This window comes from Sylvia atricapilla, chromosome 11 (genome assembly GCF_009819655.1).
Source record: "Sylvia atricapilla isolate bSylAtr1 chromosome 11, bSylAtr1.pri, whole genome shotgun sequence".
Taxonomy (NCBI): Eukaryota; Metazoa; Chordata; class Aves; order Passeriformes; family Sylviidae; genus Sylvia; species Sylvia atricapilla.
This window is the reverse complement of record NC_089150.1, coordinates 21,058,220-21,077,401: the sequence shown is the minus strand read 5'-3', so window position 1 is coordinate 21,077,401 and position 19,182 is coordinate 21,058,220. Positions and strand designations below refer to the sequence as shown.

Below are 19,182 nucleotides of genomic sequence, written 5' to 3'. Positions count from 1 at the left end.
GTATTCAGACCAGCACCAGGAGAGAGATTCTCTGCAGAACTGCAATTTATAATGGTAGGGGGGTCCTGCACCCTCCCCCCACATTTCTTTTAGATCCTGTTGTCAGAAAATGTCCAAGTTAAACAAAGAAGAAATTACAGAATGAATCTGGAGCTTAGCCTTGAAGAATTAGGTTTCACTCTAATTGAGATCATACGCTGCATGTGCAGTTTTGGCACATAAGCCATATTAATCAGAAAGTCTTTAATCGTGGATAATTTCTCCTGTGTGTGCCAGATTGGGCATTATGCTCTGGCCCAGCTTCTAAGTCTGTTGAAGGGTCCACCTTTGACTTCATAAACACCCGGGTACAAAATTGGGGTCGACTTCCCCCTCTGAAGGTGCGCTGCACCGGCGCTGAGAACATTCCCCGAATGATGAAACCGCGTCTCCTCGGGAGAGAGAGTTCCAAAGGAGTGACTGTGGGCAGGGATTGTGTGCTGGGAGCAGCCCCGGGGCAGTGCTGAAGGGATGGAGAGGCAGGGCACCACAGGCACAGGATGAGGGATGGCACGGCCTGAGCATCCCTGAGTGCCTCTTGTCACTTTGCTGCGGGACCCAGCGGAGAGCAGAGGGGACATGAAAATGTACCCTGTGCTCAGGACTGAGGGTGAGGAGCCCATGGTGAGGGAGAGCCCACCGGGTTTTCATCCCTGTGGGCTGGAGATGGAGCTGGGAGCGGTGAGCGCACAGGAAATGCTGCTCACACAGGTGGGGCCCTGCTCCTGCCAGGCTGGAGAGAATTCTGAGGCACCAGGGCTTCAGTGGAGTCCACTTCATCCCTAAAACTGGGCTGCAGTTGGAGATCAAAGGAGCAGCACTCCTCCCACTGAGAGCAGTTATCACTCACATCCTTCATGTCTTTAATTAGAATATCCACACACTGAAAACTGTAATATCCACAGTGCATCTGTACAGCTATCAAACTCAACTTAGATTTGTCATAATGGATAAACAGCCTCTTGTAATAAATGGATCTTTCTGAAGATTTCTGCACCTGTAGGTTCAAAACCAGCCTTTGTCCTCAGTGCTCCGCTTGATATTTAAGCTGGTCAACAGCATGACACCTATGGAAGATAAAATTACTACTACAGAATTACCCTTGTTTAAGTTTTTAAAATATTGAAGCAAAATGAATTGCAGTATAATACATAAACCTCTAAAAGAAGAAAAGAAAAACTATTCAAAAGGGAACCCTCTTTACTTGAGCAAGCCACTTCCAGGAAACATCTCACGTGCTGCTCTCAGGTCCATAATTTACTTTAGCAATGACTGCTTGACTTTCCGTTATAAAATCTCCAGCCTCAGACATCTCTCCTTGTTCCTACAACTTCTCATGGAGTAGCTCCAGCCTGCCCCACTCACCCTGTCTCTCCCTACTCCTCCACTTCTCAAAAGCAAAATTTTTGCCTCCTTTTTCTCTCTTTGCACATTAATATCTACTTTCCACATTTCATGTGAGAAGGTAATTCTAAATATTATCTCTTCACCTAATTAACTGGGAGCGTTTTTCTAATCTGAGTCAATGCTTCTCTCCTTTGCCCATAGACACTGTAGTGTGGCCCCTCTCCCTCTCAAACTGGGTTTATTGTCTCATTTTCAAACATTTAGCACAGGGATAATCCTGCGCCTTGCCAGGCTGGCTGTGCCTTTCTACAGGAGGCACAGACCAGTGGGTGTGCTTATGAAAAACACACTCTGCAGAGCAAAGAGTCAAACTCTGGATTTGTATTAAAATGTTAAAAATTTTAAAATTAAATATTGAGTGTATTTTCTTCAAACTGTATAAAATAAAAAAAAAAAACCAGTCTATGATTCTTTTTTCTTATCTAGGAAAATAGAAAAAGGTTCACTCGGGGCAAAGGGGATGGGAAGTGCAGAGAGAGCAGCAGGAGGAGTGTGGCACTGCAGAGCCTCCTGTGCCAGAGCTGTCCTGCTGACTCCGGAGGGAAATGCCTGCAGGCAGCTGAGCTCCCCGGGGCCTCACCCAGCAGGAGATAGCAGAAATCTCTGACCCACACTCCGGGGAAGCTTTGCCCCCCGGGCTGAGCAGGGCCAGGGTATCAGTGACACGATTAGGGCAATGGACACAGCAAACACATCCCTGAAGGAATGTTCATTTCCAGTGAGATAACGGCACCATCCTCATACCAGAGCATCCTTTAATCCTCCCAGCTCTCCATTCAACTGTTTATTCCCAATGTAAATTGTTCCAGCCAGAAATCTACACCGCTTAAACTGCCCATCATCGTGCTTCGTGCTCAGCCACAACCACAACCACAACTTCTGTGTTTTCTGACACACATCTAGAGATTTTCAAAGCTTGTATTGTCTAAACTTAAAATCCTAAAGCAGGCTGACTGAAGGCTGCATTTTCCAGCAAGAGTATTCCAACATTTAGGAAATACAATCTCTATGGTAAATTTGTGCTTCTTAGATTGCAACCCAAATGCTTGTGTTCTATACTCTCCAAATTGCAGGAACTTAGCCAAAAAAATCTCTTTATAAACGTTTTGCATCACTCTGGGCCCCATGTATGGTTTGTTAGAGTTAGCATGATCCCTGCCCAAATTATCTGGACTGGGTTTGCAATGCAGTCACCTTAATACCAGCATCCATTATAAGGTGAGAGGAAAAGCAAATGTGTTTCCTTAGCACAAACTGCTGGACGGTTTTCTGGCCTGGGAATAGTTTTCTTGGCTTCCCCCAGCCAGCCCTCCTCAGCCCACAGTTAACCTTTCCCTTTCTGGTGCACAGGGACTTTTTAGGCCCTCCAGAACACACACATTTAATGCTCCCAAATCTGCTCCCAGACGTGACACCGCTGCCAGCAGAGGGGGAAGCAGTGCTTCTTCGGCAGCTCCTCGTGAATCATGGATTCTGTACTTGGAATCAATTTGATTCCCTATTAGTGGGCGTCAACTGTATCCTAAATTTTCAATTCTGATTGAGATATCCCTGCCAAGGATTCACAAAGGTAGGACAGAGAAATTGAGAGTTGTACTAGTTAAAAACCACATGCTCCCCTTTTTCTCCCTAAATTCTGACTAATGATTCTCTTAATCATAAGTAAATTATTATGAAATTACAAGTGACAGGTTATCTGAAGGGAGGTGGCAGTAGAGAGGCCACACTTGCTGTGGTTCTACAGATGCAGAAGTGCAGGAACTTTCCAGGAGCTGTAGCTGAATGCAAAGTTCCCATGGCAAGTTAGGCGTTGGAAAGTAAGTTTAAGTGTACCCATAATGTAAATCCCTTAATCCCCAGGTAAACTAATAGGGAGGATTTGCATAGAGTAAGGATTAAAGGTTAAAAAAACCCAGCACTGAGGCAGCAATTCCCAGCACCCTGGTTTTCCAGGAAACTCGTTGGAGTGTAATTCAGCTGATTGTAAAAACACATCGTAGAATCATAGAACAGTGGAGTATCCTGAGGTGGAAGGGACCCCCAAAGATCATTGAGTCCCTGCCCAGATCCCCCAACAATCCCACCCTGGCCATCCCTGGAGCTCCTGGCCCTGCACAGAGCCCCAACAATCCCACCCTGGCCATCCCTGGAGCTCCTGGCCCTGCACAGAGCCCCAACAATCCCACCCTGGCCATCCCTGGAGCTGCTGGCCCTGCACAGAGCCCCAACAATCCCACCCTGGCCATCCCTGGAGCTCCTGGCCCTGCACAGAGCCCCAACAATCCCACCCTGGCCATCCCTGGCAGCGCTGTCCAAACGCCCCTGGAGCTGTGGCAGCCCCGGGGACATGCCCAAGCCCTGGGCAGTCTGGGCAGTGCCCAGCACCCTCTGGAGGAAGACCCTTTCCCCGCTGCCCACCCTCAGCCTGCCCTGCCCAGCCCCAGCCGTGCCCTGGGCGCTGTCCCTGGCCCAGAGCAGAGATGGAGCTGCCCCTCGGGAGGAGCTGCAGCCCCCGGGGAGCTCTGCCCTCAGTCTGCCCTTCCCCAGCTGAGCAACCCGAGTGTCCTCAGCGCCTCCTTGGGCGGCCCCTGCAGACCCTGCCCCATCCTCATTGCCCCCCTTTGGGTGCTCCCCGAAGGCTTCTGGCTCTGGGGTGTCCCAAACTGCTCCCAGCACTCGAGGCTGCACCAGGGCAGGGACAGGGGCAAACACCACACACAGTAAACACTGACAGTATTTAAGTTTCATACAGCTCTCCCTCTCACAATTTTCATTTTTAATATTATTTCTAATAGATCCAAGGATCATTTCCCTGGAGCAGGAGGCAGCAGTGATGAGGGCCACGGCTTGGGGCTGCTTGGCTGGAACACAGACACGGGAAGGGAATGAAAGGCTCTCTGCATGTGTGGGGAACATAAAGCGATATTAATTATTAATTTTGACAAGTCTGAATACCTTAATAATGTATTATTTTAAGCTGCAAGCTTTTCAAGAAGCCATTGAGGCTGAAAGGAGCTGACTTTGTGGCTTGGACTCTCATTCCTCAGCACACAGCAAAATGCACTGTGACAACAAAATGTGCTGTGACAGATTTTGGCCGGTGTGGTCTTGGTTTGTATATTTAATAAAGAGCTGATAAATACAACGTTTAAAGTGAAAGAGTTGAGATCTACCAGCTAGCAAACGCTGTGCATTAACCACCTGTCAAGAGAGAAAAGACAATTTAAATTATTACTTCACAAACTGACCCAGGAGCTGGTTCCCTCCTGCTTCAGGACTCTTTAGCAACAGGATACAGGTGCAGGTGACATAATTTCTGTGATAATTTCTGCAGGGGATGTGTGCAGCCAAATTACCATGAACCAATCCTACTCTATGCAAACGACTGAGAGGGGAACAGATTTCCATGGTGGATTGAAGAGTAACTTCTGGGCTGTTTACAATAAGAATTTCAGAAGCAGCCAGGGCAGCCTCTCTTTTGACACCACCTCCAGCACCAATACCAAGCACAGCTTTAAAACCCACTGTAAACATCTGAAGTGCTTCCTACCTCTGGGTCCTGGAACATTTTACACCTGTTAATCAGAGAAAACCTCTCAACATTCCCACAATTATGTATTCCTGCCTTTATTAGACAGATTTCAGAAAAGAATTCCTGAACTTGAACACAAAAGAATTCTCTCTCTCGGTGCAGATAAACTGGCTTTATTTGAAAGTGTCAAGGTGCTGAAAGTCAAAAATGAAATAAAACACCGGAGTAACAATGGACGTATTTTAAAAGCAAATTTAAGGGATTATTTTCCCCTACCAAACCACAGAAAGATTTGCATATTTGATTAATCACACTTTTCATATAATAATTCCTAAAGTGTCCTCAGTGAACAGGTGACAGACAACCTTTGCATTATGGAAGGCTTGGAAACGCAAAGGCCAAAACAATTTACCTGCCAAAATCAGAAGATCCAGATATTTATGTACCCAAAATCCTATTGAAATTCCCAGATTTAGGTAGGAGACATATCGTAATTTTTAAATGGTGCAAATATTTGTTATTCTCTCCGACTTTGCAGATAGTTTGTTTCAAGGGAAAAATACGTGGAGGTCTGAGTGCAGTTGCCCCAAGCTGCAGTCAGATGTCCAGGTGGGGACCAGAGCACATCCACCAACCTGTGTGCACATGTAAATCCCATTTTCTGTACCTCTTTTGGGGTCCTACTGAGTGAAAACAGTACCAAATGAAAAGAACAGCTGAAACTCGAGCTCTTAAGACATGCAAAGACCATTTCTTAAAGGAAAGGAAAAATCTCTTTCTCAGTACTTACAGCGAGCATTAACTCTTACATTATCCGGGACAATAAGTAAAGCACCCAGTTCACTACAATCCCCAGAATCTCCTGTTGTAGCACTTCTCAATCAGCCTAAGCCACAAGTGATATTTAATAAAGCCAGTCTAGCTCTAAATGTCATCCTAAATCCCGGAAAGGCAAAAGACTCAATCAGCTCCACTGCTGGCCCCAATTCTGTAAAAACTATTCCTAAACCATTCCTGAGACTCCTTCCTCCAAGCCCTGGAGGATGTGCACACCCTGGGCCCTGCTGACTTCCCCAAACGTGAGAGGGAGCTTCAAAATGGGACTTCTGCCAAAGCAAAGGCTGGGATTTAACAGGAACAAAGAGACCTAAAATTTAACAAATGCCTAAAAATAGCTGGGTTTTTTGTGAGGAGCGGTATTGTTGGCTTCTTCCTGTGCGTTCAATTAATCAAAAAAATCCTTTTAAACAAGGATTAAGTTGCAGTTACTACCAAGGAACCCGAGCATTATACACCATTTAAATGGATTTGGGGCTAAATAAACTCTCTTGGCTCAGTTTTTCACACAAGTATGAGCCCACAGGGATGTATTTCCCAGTCCCACGTGAAAGATGCACGGTGAAATAGGTGTGTGCTCATCCTCCTGTGTTGCAGGATCATCCGAGGATGGCAGGGACAAGGAATTCTGCTGCCCTGAGATATTCTAGAACACGTGGTTTTATTGCAAGGGTCGTGGGTAAAAGGGCCTTGCCTTCAGCCACCAGCCTGGGCTGGAGGGGAGTCCCAAAGAGAGAGGGAGAGAGAACAGCAGGGTGAGAGCTGAGAGAGAAGGGAGCAAGAGAGCAAAGGGCAGGGGGAGAGAGCAGGGGGAAGAAGAGGTAAGAGAGAGAGGTCCTTGTTACAATACATTATATCTCCTTTTCTGAGGAATATTCTAATTTACAGTGACCCACCAACACAAGACACAAAATCCTATAGAACCTACCTCCAGCCTGTAAGAACTACTACATTACCATACTGTATGGTATTTAATTAATTAACAGGACAATTAACACCTGCACATTGGACAAGCGGGGCGGTGTTCCCTGGGGTTACAGTAATGTCCCAGTGGGTGCAGTAACTCCTGCTCCTGCAGGGAGAGGAGCGGAGGGGCACAGATCCCTGGAGAGGAGCTGCAGTGCCAGGGCACCCACCCAGCCCTGCTCCTGCTGCTCCAGCCCCTGCCAGAGCTCTCCCTGCCAGCCTGGGCGAGATCCTGGGCTGCTTCCCAGGGGAATCCTCACACAGCCCATCCCACCGTCCATGGGGTAACAGCAGCTGCATCACCATTCCAGGCCATCCCAAATTCCAGGGAGTCACCATCAGGGCCTCCAGAGTCCTCAGATTTTCCTCAGCCAGCGCATGGCTGGGCTGGTCTGTCCCAGCCACACCAAATGTGAATCAGCACACACAGGTGACACCAACAGAATCAGCACACACAGGTGACACCAACAGAATCAGCACACACAGGTCACACTGAACAGAATCAGCACACACAGGTCACACCAAACGTGAATCAGCACACACAGGTCACACTGAACAGAATCAGCACACACAGGTCACACCAAACGTGAATCAGTACACACAGGTGACACCAACAGAATCAGCACACACAGGTCACACCAACAGAATCAGCACACACAGGTCACACTGAACAGAATCAGCACACACAGGTCACACCAAACGTGAATCAGCACACACAGGTCACACTGAACAGAATCAGCACACACAGGTCACACCAAACGTGAATCAGCACACACAGGTCACACTGAACAGAATCAGCACACACAGGTCACACCAAACGTGAATCAGCACACACAGGTCACACTGAACAGAATCAGCACACACAGGTCACACCAAACGTGAATCAGTACACACAGGTGACACCAAACAGAATCAGCACACACAGGTGACACCAAACAGAATCAGCACACACAGGTCACCAGGGGGATCATGGAACACGGCTGAAGTGCAAAGCCTTACACACAGCTAACACCTCAATAAATATTGCACAGAGCAGGGCGCTCTTCCACACGGAGCATCAGCAGTGGCACAGCAATCCCCGTGAGCAGCTCTGTGGAGAACAGACAGTTATCACCTGAGCCAGGTGGAAACACCGCTGGAGAGGGGCAGGGCCTGAGCGGGGACCACACAGAAAGGAAGCTCAGCCTAAGGTTTGATGTTGTCCTGGGGAATGGCAGCGAGAGCCCAGGTAAGAAATGACTTCTTCTTCACCTGCCCCATGGAACAAACCTCTGCTCTGTCTGCAGAGAACTTTCCGTGCAGCTTTCCGGAGCCACTCCGAGTGCCACTGTGGCTGGGCAGAGGGGACAGGGCAGGGGACAGGGACAGCAGCAGCAGGCGCTGCAGTACTTGCTCAGGCCCCCTGAGGAAGCTGCAGCCCCACAGCCTTGATGTTCTTGTTCTGCAGCCTCACAGACAAATTGTCCCTCCAAGGCTGCAAATCCCGCAGCTTTCATAGGCACTGGATTCAATTAAAAACTCAGATTTAACTATTAAAAGCCAGTTTCTGTTAAAGGCTGACTGCTTGCATCACCGCTCCTAAGAGCTCGCTGTGGCTCCTGCTGCCAGAATTTCCAAATAAACCAAGCAAACTTGCTTATAAGAGCAGGAAGAAATCAGATCTTTCCAAGCACAGAGGCTCAGCCAAATGCATCCCAGAGCCCTGTGTTGCCATGAACCAGCCCAGCTCCATCTGAGCTGAGGCTGGAGCTGCTTTCCACATTGCTTTGTTTATATTGACTGCATTTATGATGCCTCAGAAGTTGCCAGTAAAATATTTATTTAGCAGTTAAAACGTTCTGCAAATGATTTTGCTGTCCCAAAAGATAAATATTTCTTGGCATTCTGAAATGATACATTGATGTTTTTGTTAAGGAAATTGCATGTTGATAAAATTTTCTCCGATTACACTTGGTCGTTCCTTTGTATTTGAAGTGGCCACATTAATTTTTTGTGATATTTATTGTAATTGTAAATTGCACCGAGATTAGAAACATTAAACTCACCATAAAATGAAACACATTTCAAGTATTTCCGCGTCATCTATTTAAGGGCTTGAGGACACTTTTGATCCTTCAGGTTACCAGAGTGCTCTAAGCTTACAGAACAAGGATCCAACACAAACCAGAATCCCACTTTAAACTCTTGGGGAGCCTTTTTCTTTCGTTTCCTCCCCCCCTCCCTCTCTCTTCTCTTCTTTTCTGATACACTAATATCCAGCTCCACTTTGGGGTGTCCCTGCACTGCTAAATATCACCCTGATTTATGTTTGCAGCAGGTTTGAAACTTCTGGAGGCTATTAAATAAAAAATAAATAGAGCACTGCCACCTTTACTGGCTCCTTCTGCTTCCTTTAACCTCCCAAGCACACTCCCATCCACCATCTGAGCCGAGCTCACCAGTTTAGACACCGCAGGATTGTTTTTCTAGACAAGGCCAGACACTTGCAAGTGAATGAAGGCTGTCAGTGCTCCAGACCACCAAAACTTCCATGGAACACCGTGCTCTTGGAGCCTTCTCCCAGGCACGTGGGGTATCTGGAGTAGAACTGTGCTGCTGTGAAAAACTGGGGTTTTCAAACACCCTCAGTGCAGCAGCCCAGCTCACAAACACAGCCCCAGGCACTGCTCTGCTGGCCAGAACTCTTCTGGTGAAAAAGGAAGAGTCTTCTTCCTCATACTCAGATCTTCTGAGAAAAAGCAACCTGAACACATCACCTGAGAGCAGTCAGAGTGTGGAGAGCACAGGGAAGTGCCAGACCCCTCAAAACCAGTGCTGAACTAAGCAATCAGCAAAAAAAGCTCCAATGGGCTAAAATTCCCCATCTTTCTCAGCAGTCTTTTAGTGCATCATATTACCTAGTTTAAAACAAAAATTTAAAAGTTAATTTTTAAAAAAAAAATAAAATTAAAATAAAATAAATCACAACAACCTCCCATTTTTCACACATTTGGAGGAAACGTTTCTCGCATTTACCTATGCAAGAAACTTTTTTGCATGTTTTCTCCCTTTTGGTTGGTTTTCATGGGGGTTTTGTGGCATTTGACATTAGAGAACATCTCTGAATTCACAGGGACTCTTCAGGGACAGGATGAAACATCAGGTATCTGGGAAAAATTCTTTTGTCTTCAGTCCAAATTTTTAGTAAGTCCACAAATAATGAGTTCTGACATCAATGACTGCCAACTCTTGACATGTACAGTTAATTAAAAGAAAGCAGACTCAGCCTTATAAGTGAACAGGGTCACAACCACCATGTCCATGGGAGTTTCCACCTTTCCCTCTGCACAGCCCAGCCCCGCTGCTACTTCCAGAGCCTCCTGGAATAAAACATTCAGGCCTCTTCCATGGGAATCAAAGGGAGATCCCTGGGTGACCAGAAAGCCCCAGAGTGCTCTGAGCAAGCCATGAGAGGGCAGCCTGATGGCACGAGGAGTGAGATTGTCCCCAAAACCCTGCCAGAGGGAATTCAGGTGGGTGTGCATCCAGGACCCTGAGAGCTACTGATGAAAGGTGTGGGTGGACACCAGGCAGAAAGGAACGTGCCAGGATCTGCTTCTAAAGCACTGCAGGTAAACACCGAATCACTGAATGCCTTGGGCTGAGAGGGACAGAAAAACCATCTCGTTCCAGCCCCCTGCCATGGACAGGGAAGTCACTGATGCTCTTCAGTCAGAAATTAAACCCATCACGTTTTAGAGCAAAGAGTGGAGTGAACCTCAGCACAGCCCAGTGGGTGTCACCTGTGGGCAGGGGAACATCGAGGGAGTGATGGCTGAGCTCCATAAAACAAAGATTTACATGGGGGGAAAGGGAGAAGAGGCTGTAATCCCTGCGCCAACACTGGGGCTAAGTGCAACAAGTGAAGTGAGCAGGCGGTAATTAGCAAAGCGAACAGTGGGAGGTAGCTCTTGGTCAACTGCACAGACACAGAACTTGTTCCCAGTTTGGCGCTGCCAGAGACAACGTGGCTGCAAACGACAAACAAGCAGAAAAATTGCCTGCTAGAGCCTGATACACGTGTCCACCTGTGCCTGGGGAAATCCTGGAGACACAGCTGATGGAAAGTGCAGGACTGAAGAGAGGGGAGGGCAAACCCCAGACTGCAAAATCTCTGTAGTTAGCTCATTATTCATCCTCTGCCTGTTGAAGTGGGTCCTTGTCACAGGTCAAATCTTAAGGGTTGCACTGAAACAGAAACAAGAGGATCCAAATACAATTAACAAATTTGTGCCAGGCCCAGCTCAAGAACTTGGGCAGTGCAGGGAAAACCCCTTATGATTAGAAAAGAGCAGAATTAAACCTGCATTCTCTAGAGCAACCATTATCTCCAACCCTCTTTGTCTCTTTCTAAAATCATGGAAGGATTGAAGATTAAGGTACAAATCATTCCTGGGAGGAGAAGTTGCATCTCCCAGGTACAGCAGCCCTATTTAAAAAATCTCTGACCCTGGAAATTGTGCTTGGCCTTGGAGTTTTCACCTGCACTGAATGCAGGAACAGAACGTGTCCTGGGGAGAATCTGTGGACACGAAGGACACACTGACCATGAATACCAACAGCAAAAATATCATCAGGAAAAACACACCTGGAAATTGTGAGATCTATAAACGTAAGGTTAAAGAAGGGGATTTTTGTAGAGTGCATCTATCCAAGCCTAAGAAAACATGGTGGGGTTTTTAATGTTAATAGGGCAGAAAACCCAAATGTAGACCACAGTCTTTGACCCAGTTTTGGGTGCTGCCACTTCTGGGCTTCCTGGTTATAAAGGCAGCATTTTCTTCTCCAACCCAAACATAACTCTTCCCAACTCATGCAGGGATAACATCTCCTCTGGAGCTTGTCTCATCTAGGAGAAGACACTGAGAAGGACTGTAGAGAATCAAAAAATTTAGATACAAAGAAATACCTTTTCTTGCTGTTTTTTTTTTCCACATCCAACAGATCACGTCTCAGTGTGGTCATGGAAAGGTCTGTCAGGATGTCAGCTGTTTCTAGAAATCCCTTCAGAAAAGAAACAAGGATGGCAACAGCAGGCGGAGCCAGACAAGAGATCATCACAGAAATCCGTGCCAGTGTTGCCATCCAGATATTTCCCGGTGCAGCAAGAGGGGCAAAACTAACTGGAAATTGAGTGTATGAAGGCAGCTGCCAGGTGCCATGCAGCCTCTGGAGCACGGTGCCCAACATCCTTGCCGAGCTTTCCAAACCTCAGCAGGCTCCATCCCTTTGGATCCGAGCACTCTGACCCCTGAAAATGCAAACTTGGGCTAGAATGATTTCTGATAAATGGCTTCTGATAAATGATTTCTGGTAAATGATTTCTGATAAACGGCTTCTGAGCAGCAGCTCCTCCTGCAGCCTGTGCACGCTGCTCCTGGGCACGAAGGGTTAAATCCGCAGGGCTTGCTCTGCCCCCAGGAGCCAGTGAAAGCTGCAGAACTCTGGTGTGTGTGTTTGTCCAGAGCTTCTGACAGCTCCCCGTGCCTTCTCGAAGGGCTTCCCTTCAGGAGTCTTTTCAAACCGGGCTGTATTTCCCCCTTTGGATGAGTAAGAGTTCCATCCCCCGGGTTCAGCTGCAATTTGCACTCAGGAAATTGTAAAGTACCGGCACCTCCAGACGTGTTCCCCTGCAGCATCACACGCACCACAGTTCCGCCAGAAAACTGCAAATATTCACTGAAATTCAGAAGCAAAGTCAGCCACGCTTACAGCTGCCTCATGGGCGCCTTCTGCAAATATTTGAACGCTTGTACTTTACTGGTGCAAATACTGGTGAATGAGGAATTTTCATTTCAAATAACCACGGAGCTCAGCGTGCTCTGTTCTGTTTTACACCACGGCCTGTACACCAGCACTTGCCTAGCGAGACACACCAGGAAACAAGCAGCACTCTGTGACTTCTAAAATTAACAGTAGAAAATCTGCATATGAAATATTGACACACTCATTAACGTGGAAAGTTCACAGCACGCCACAGAATTCAAAGAAAACCCCACCCCTGTGGGACCCTTTAAACCTTACCTGTGGCAGCACGAAGCCTCAAAGAGCTGGAATGAGAGGAGGCTCTGACCATCTATGAGGACTGGCACAGACATCCAGCATCCTGCACAGTCTGACCAGGCCCTGGGAGAATTTCTGCTTAATAAATGGGAATATTCAGTTCCATATTCAGCTCTCACTTTCACAAAAAGAAGAGGACAAGACACAGAGATAATTTGTTTCTTTAAACGTGTCTTAAAGGCTGTTTTGACTCAGGCAAGGTGTTACTCACTTCCATATTCCAGCAAATTATACAATTCAGAGAGAATATAATTTGAAAATATCTGGGATTTATGTTCCTTGTGTTCAGTCTTTAGTAACTACCTTAGAAAGGGTTTCCAGCAGCAAGAGCAGGGTGGGATCTCTCCAAGACCTTGTCAAGCAGCAGAGAAGGAAAAGCCTCTTAGCTCAAAATGAGCAGGCAGCTTCTCCCTCGGGGAGCTCACTGTGGTGAAAAAAGGGACATTTTGGGAGCACCTTCCTTGCCAGCCAAAGTCAGACTTGTGCTCTGCTGACATCTCCTGCCATATGTAGATTTTTACCCAGAACTCTCTGACAGAGTAGTCATTCTTTACAAAGTGAGAGCTTCAGAGCTGGAGAAGACAATTCATAATAAATTAATCTAATCCAGGGGAAAGGGTTGTATTTTCGGTGAAGTGGCCCAGTGTGGTGTCTGAGGCTCTCCTCTCCCAGTTATTGCAATCCTGTGTCTCCAGCCTGCCCTCAGAGCTCCCAGCACACACAGTTTCTGCTGCACATCTGCCTGTCCTACTCCGGGCTCTGTTCACCCTTTCTTTGCTGCTTCCTGGCAGGGTGTGCTGAGCCCGGGGATCCTGCACAGGCACTCCCAGCCGGGCAGTCACAGAGCACCAGCCTGGGAACAATTGCCATAAATTCAGGGGGTTTGCCCCATTTTCACTGCAGGCCATGCCCGAGTGACGGTGGAGTGGGAATGAGCAGGGCCATGGTGCTGTGAGCACATCTGTATTTGAGCTACAGCCCGAGGGTTTCCCCCTCCAGGGGTGTTCTTCCTTTAAATAATAATATTTAACTAATTGATATTTAAATAAAACCCCCTGACTGCAGTGTCTTTTCAGAGGGCCAGTGTGCTCTGCCCAGGGCTCTCTGAGGGGAAAACCATTTCCAGAAAATGGAGTCTTCTCATTCCAGCCAACACTCAAACTCAGGCACAAAGCTGTCCCTTACTCACTGGCCGTGTGTCCCATTTCAATTTCGGGAAGTTCCCACATTCCCATCCTAAAAGGAAACACGTTCTGAAAACACCACGAGCTGGTTTTGTGGTTTGTTAATATAGGTGCAGTATAAACAATGGATTTGGGGATCCTGCAGAGGAAGGGCCCATGTTGTACATAATCATGTTTTAATGGACTCTGTTTGTAAACAGATCAGTCCATACACGATGGGACTTTTCCATGCACACTGAGCTGTGTGGGTAAGGGGATTTGTTTTTAAAGTCTGCCATAAAACTGCAGCCTGCTGACCCAGTGGTCACCAGCAGCCTCATTAAAGGTAAGCAGCCCTGTCCCCAAACCTTCCTGCTGCCCTTTTGCTACAGACCTCACGGCAAAGCTCAGCCAAGCAGACACAACAGCACGGAGAGCTGGGTTAGCCTGCATAATGCAAACTTGCCCTGAGCTTTACTTACACATTGCTGGCCCAAATCTCAGGGAATCGGGAGTTGAGCATTTAGATTGTATCTGCCCCAAAACTCAGCTGAAACCGCCGAGTTCAGTGTGTGTGTAATGACCTCAGCCCAACATTAGGCTTAAGACAAACATCAAATAACAGGACATCACATGTTAGCTAATGAACTTTAGAGAATTTGCCTGGGCTCAGTAGGACATCAATCCCTGCACTCAGTTCCTTTTGGACTGAAATAGTGAGGAAAACTCCCAGATAAATGTTCACTTTTTCTCCCCAAACCCAAGAAGGCCCAGCCCAGCCTCAGCTCAGTGCTCACACGTGGTGCTGGGTGATGTCTTTGATCAGTGAGTGCATGGGGGGCAAGTTCCAGCATCCCCCCCTCCTCTCCATTCCCCACAAAATCCCCCTCCCTTACAACCCCCAAATCTCCTGGTGTTCCCCCATCCACCCACCAGCCTCACACACCGTTCCTCCATCCTTCCCCATCCTGCTCCGTGTTCCCCACAACCCCTCCGAGCTCCAGACCTGCCTTCCCACCCTTCCATCCTCCCTGCATCTCCCTGCAGCCTCCTCAGCCCAGCCCCACATCCCCCCACACCCCCTGCATCCCCCACATCCCACTGTATCCCTCCAGCCCCCTGCACCCCTACCCCTCCCTCAGCCCCACATCCCCCCACACACCTCACAGCCTCCCACAATTCATCCGCCCACATTTCCTCTGGAATCCTCCCCCATCCCACTGAACGCCCCCATCCCACTGAACTCCCCCATCCCCACCCCTCTGCAGGGGAAAAGGCAGCAGCAGCTCTGGGCTTTGGGGTTGGTTTTTTTTGTGAGAAGTGCCCCAAAAAGCATTCCTGTAGGATCAGTTTTTTCTTCCAGAAGGGCAGAGCAGAGCTCTCCTTGTCTGCAGGTGTGGAGCAGAGAGGGGCAGCCCCACATGGCCCCACATACAACCCCTAACAGCCCCACACAGCCCCACACACAGCCCCACACACGGCCCCACACAACCCCACACAGCCCCACACAGCCCCACACAGCCCCACACAGCCCCACACAGCCCCACACACGGCCCCACACACGGCCCCACACACAGCCCCACACACGGCCCCACACACAGCCCCACACACAACCCCACACACAACCCCACACAGCCCCACACACGGCCCCACACACAGCCCCACACACGGCCCCACACAACCCCACACACGGCCCCACACACAGCCCCACACACGGCCCCACACACGGCCCCACACAGCCCCACACACGGCCCCACACACAGCCCCACACACAGCCCCACACACGGCCCCACACAGCCCCACACACGGCCCCACACACAGCCCCACACAGCCCCACACAGCCCCACACAGCCCCACACACAGCCCCACACACAGCCCCACACAGCCCCACACAGCCCCACACAGCCCCGTCCTGGTGTCCATCTGCTCCTGGCACAGCAAGCGCTGCCCCTCAATAAACACCCATGGCATTCATCTTCAAATGCCCCGGGCCCGTGGAGCTCTATTTAAATTGACATTGATGAAAAAGCAGAGCTTTTCTCAGGTTTCTTTGAGAGGCTTCATAAGAAGGGAATTTAGGATGTTTGAATTGGAAACTCACCTTAACTGGGTTTTTGTAAAGAAAACCATTGAAATGTTTGCTGATTACCTGTGACCCGAGCGGCATTCCAACATGGAAAGACCCACTTTTCCAGCCTTCAATCTACCCCCTTCCACTCTGTTTGCAGAGAAAACACGTGCTGTTTTACCTCTGCAGGTGTAATTAAAATGTGGATTCCCCAGTGTGGATGCATTTCTGGCAGGATGAATGTGCACGGCAATACAGCTTGTTTACACAGAGACGGAAAATAACCATCAGGTGTACCAATGTCCCTTACCGGCCCCAGAGTCCCACAGCACCGACAACCCACCCTCGGGTGGGGAGCAGCTTCCCCAGCAGCTTTGGGACGCTGCAGATGAGGACAGGGCTCCGAGGAGGAGCTGCAGCGCTGAACAAACTCATCCGGCTGTTCCCCGGGCTCGGGCTGGACGTGTCCGGGCCCGGGCTGACCCAGCTCTGCTGGCCGGGCTGTGGGCTCTGCTGGCCGGGCTGTGGGCTCTGCTGGCCGGGCTCTGGGCTCTGCTGGCCGGGCTCTGGGCTCTGCTGGCCGGGCTGTGGGCTCTGCTGGCCGGGCTCTGGGCTCTGCTGGCCGGGCTCTGGGCTCTGCTGGCCGGGCTGACCCAGCTCTGCTGGCCGGGCTGTGGGCTCTGCTGGCCGGGCTGTGGGCTCTGCTGGCCGGGCTGTGGGCTCTGCTGGCCGGGCTCTGGGCTCTGCTGGCCGGGCTGTGGGCTCTGCTGGCCGGGCTGACCCAGCTCTGCTGGCCGGGCTGTGGGCTCTGCTGGCCGGGCTGTGGGCTCTGCTGGCCGGGCTGTGGGCTCTGCTGGCCGGGCTGTGGGCTCTGCTGGCCGGGCTATGGGCTCTGCTGGCCGGGCTGACCCAGCTCTGCTGGCCGGGCTGTGGGCTCTGCTGGCCGGGCTGTGGGCTCTGCTGGCCGGGCTGTGGGCTCTGCTGGCCGGGCTGTGGGCGCTGCCGGACCATGCCCCTGTCTGACCCTGGCAGCCCGGCAGCTCCTCGCAGCTCTGGAGGGTCCTTACAAAGGGAAACGATTGTGCTGCACCGCCCAGGATTATCCATCGGCACTAAACCTGTGCTGGGGTGAGGCCTGCTGGGATTTCCCATCGCCGGCCAGGATTATCGGGGCCGGTCCAGGGCAGCCCCCGGCCCTGCCGTGGAATGCGCTGGGATATTGTCAGCCCCCGCTGCAGGGCCGGCACTGCCGGCTGCTGGCATTTACCCCGGCTTTTCAAACAGAATCACAGCATCCCGGAATGCTTTGGGCTGGAAGGGACTTAGAGATCATCCCGTTTCACTCCTGCCGTGGGGAGGGACCCCCAAATCCACCTGAGCGCCTCACGGGGCCCCTGCAGCTCCCGGGCCCGGCTGCTGCTGCTCCGGCCAGCCCAGCAGGCAGCCACCGGGAGAAGCTGTGGGAAACTGAATTCCGACTGAAGGCAATGCATTAAATCGTTAAAAATCATCCAAATTTATGTGTATGACTGTAGATAGATAGATAAATATTAGAAGAAAACACAAACTAACCAATAAAGAAATGCCATTAGGTATATTTTCGGGGAATTCTAACAGGTTTCTGCCGTGCTGAGAGGAGGCTCCGTGTCGGCAGCATCGCCGAGGGTACGGGAGGCTCCTCAGCCGGGCTCACGGGGGGCTGTAACCGGCTCCTCCCGGGGCACGAATTTGGCACTGAACTCGTGGCCAAGGTGCTGCTGGGCAGGCAGGGGGGCCGCGTGTGTGTCCACCGGCAGCGCACCCACAGCGTCCCCGGTCTGTCCCCGGTGTGTCCCCGGTGTGTCCCCGGTTCTGTCCCCGGGTCTGTCCCCGGTGTGTCCGACCAGGGGGAGGCCCCGGGCACGGGGCTCTGGGATCTGCCAGGGCAGGAGCACGTTCTCCCGAGCCCCCCGGGAGGTGTCCCCTCCGCGGCACCGGAGCGGAGCGGAGCAGTGAGCCTGGGCGGGGGCTCCGGGGGACTCCCGGGGCAGAGGGGCACCGCCACCCCCGCCTCGGCAGAAACGCAGCTCTACCACAGCGTCCCAACCCTCTCCCGGCTGTCTACGAGGGAAAAATGCAAATCAAAAAACCCCTTATTCTATTTAATGCCTCGTGTGCTTGAAAAAAAAAATCACCTTATGATCTGAGAAAATATAATCGCTTCTCCTTCACGTACTCAGCTGCGGAAAGAAAATATGAACATTCCCTGGCGAAGGCGCTAGCGCGGGGTGAAGGCTGGCTATTCCAGCCCTCAGTGTGACACCGGGGACGGGCACAGCCCGGCCCGCTAACTCGGGTTAATGCGCCAGCGAATCTCCCTTTTAATCAAACCCAGGCTGTTCTCACGCGCACTGAAAGCACCAGAAACAACAGCTGGAGGTGACAAGGAGGTGACAAAGCCACACGCCCGGCGCGTCCTGCCCTAGCCGAAGGGTCCCGCAAACGCCCGGCTCTGCCCCGCCGCCTTCCCTCTGCCCGGCATCCATCCCCATCCCCGGCGAAATGAATAAAACATCTCCGACCAGCTCTGGGTAAACACCTAACTCCTCTCAGTGCAAGACCCCGAGGTTGTTCCCCGTGTCCCCAGCACCGGCCGTGTCCCGCAGGGCTCACGGCGGGGCTGATTTAACCCGGGATGGATGGGGGCTGCTCCCGAGACCAGGAAAACTGGGAAGGGCCGGGCTGGGCTCAGCGCAGATTCACCCGAGGGCTCGGCGGTCCGGCCCGATCGGGGTAAAAGCTCTGGCTTCTCTCCGGCAGGAGCACGGGCTGGAGCTCCCGGAGCAGCAGCCCCGGGACACGGGGTCCCGCACTGCCCTGCCGGCCCCCGGAGACACCCCCGAGCCCGGCGCTAATTACCCCGGTCACTGGGAGGCTGCGCCGCTCCCCGGCCCTCGCTCTCCGCCTCTCGTCCTTCCCTGGGCCGCTGCTTTTTATTTTTTTGTCTTAGCAAAATAGCAGTAATTGCATGTTTCGGTGGATGCTCTGTAATTTAACATCCCAACGGAAAACGTGGAGAAGAGACTGGG

General features: G+C 50.7%; 1 long non-coding RNA gene across 1 annotated transcript in view; it reads left to right on the top strand.

Annotated features, from left to right (window-relative positions):
- The window catches only part of LOC136366112 (uncharacterized), a 199,297-nt gene that overhangs the window by 36,196 nt on the left and 143,919 nt on the right, over positions 1-19,182 (top strand). The window lies entirely within an intron of this gene.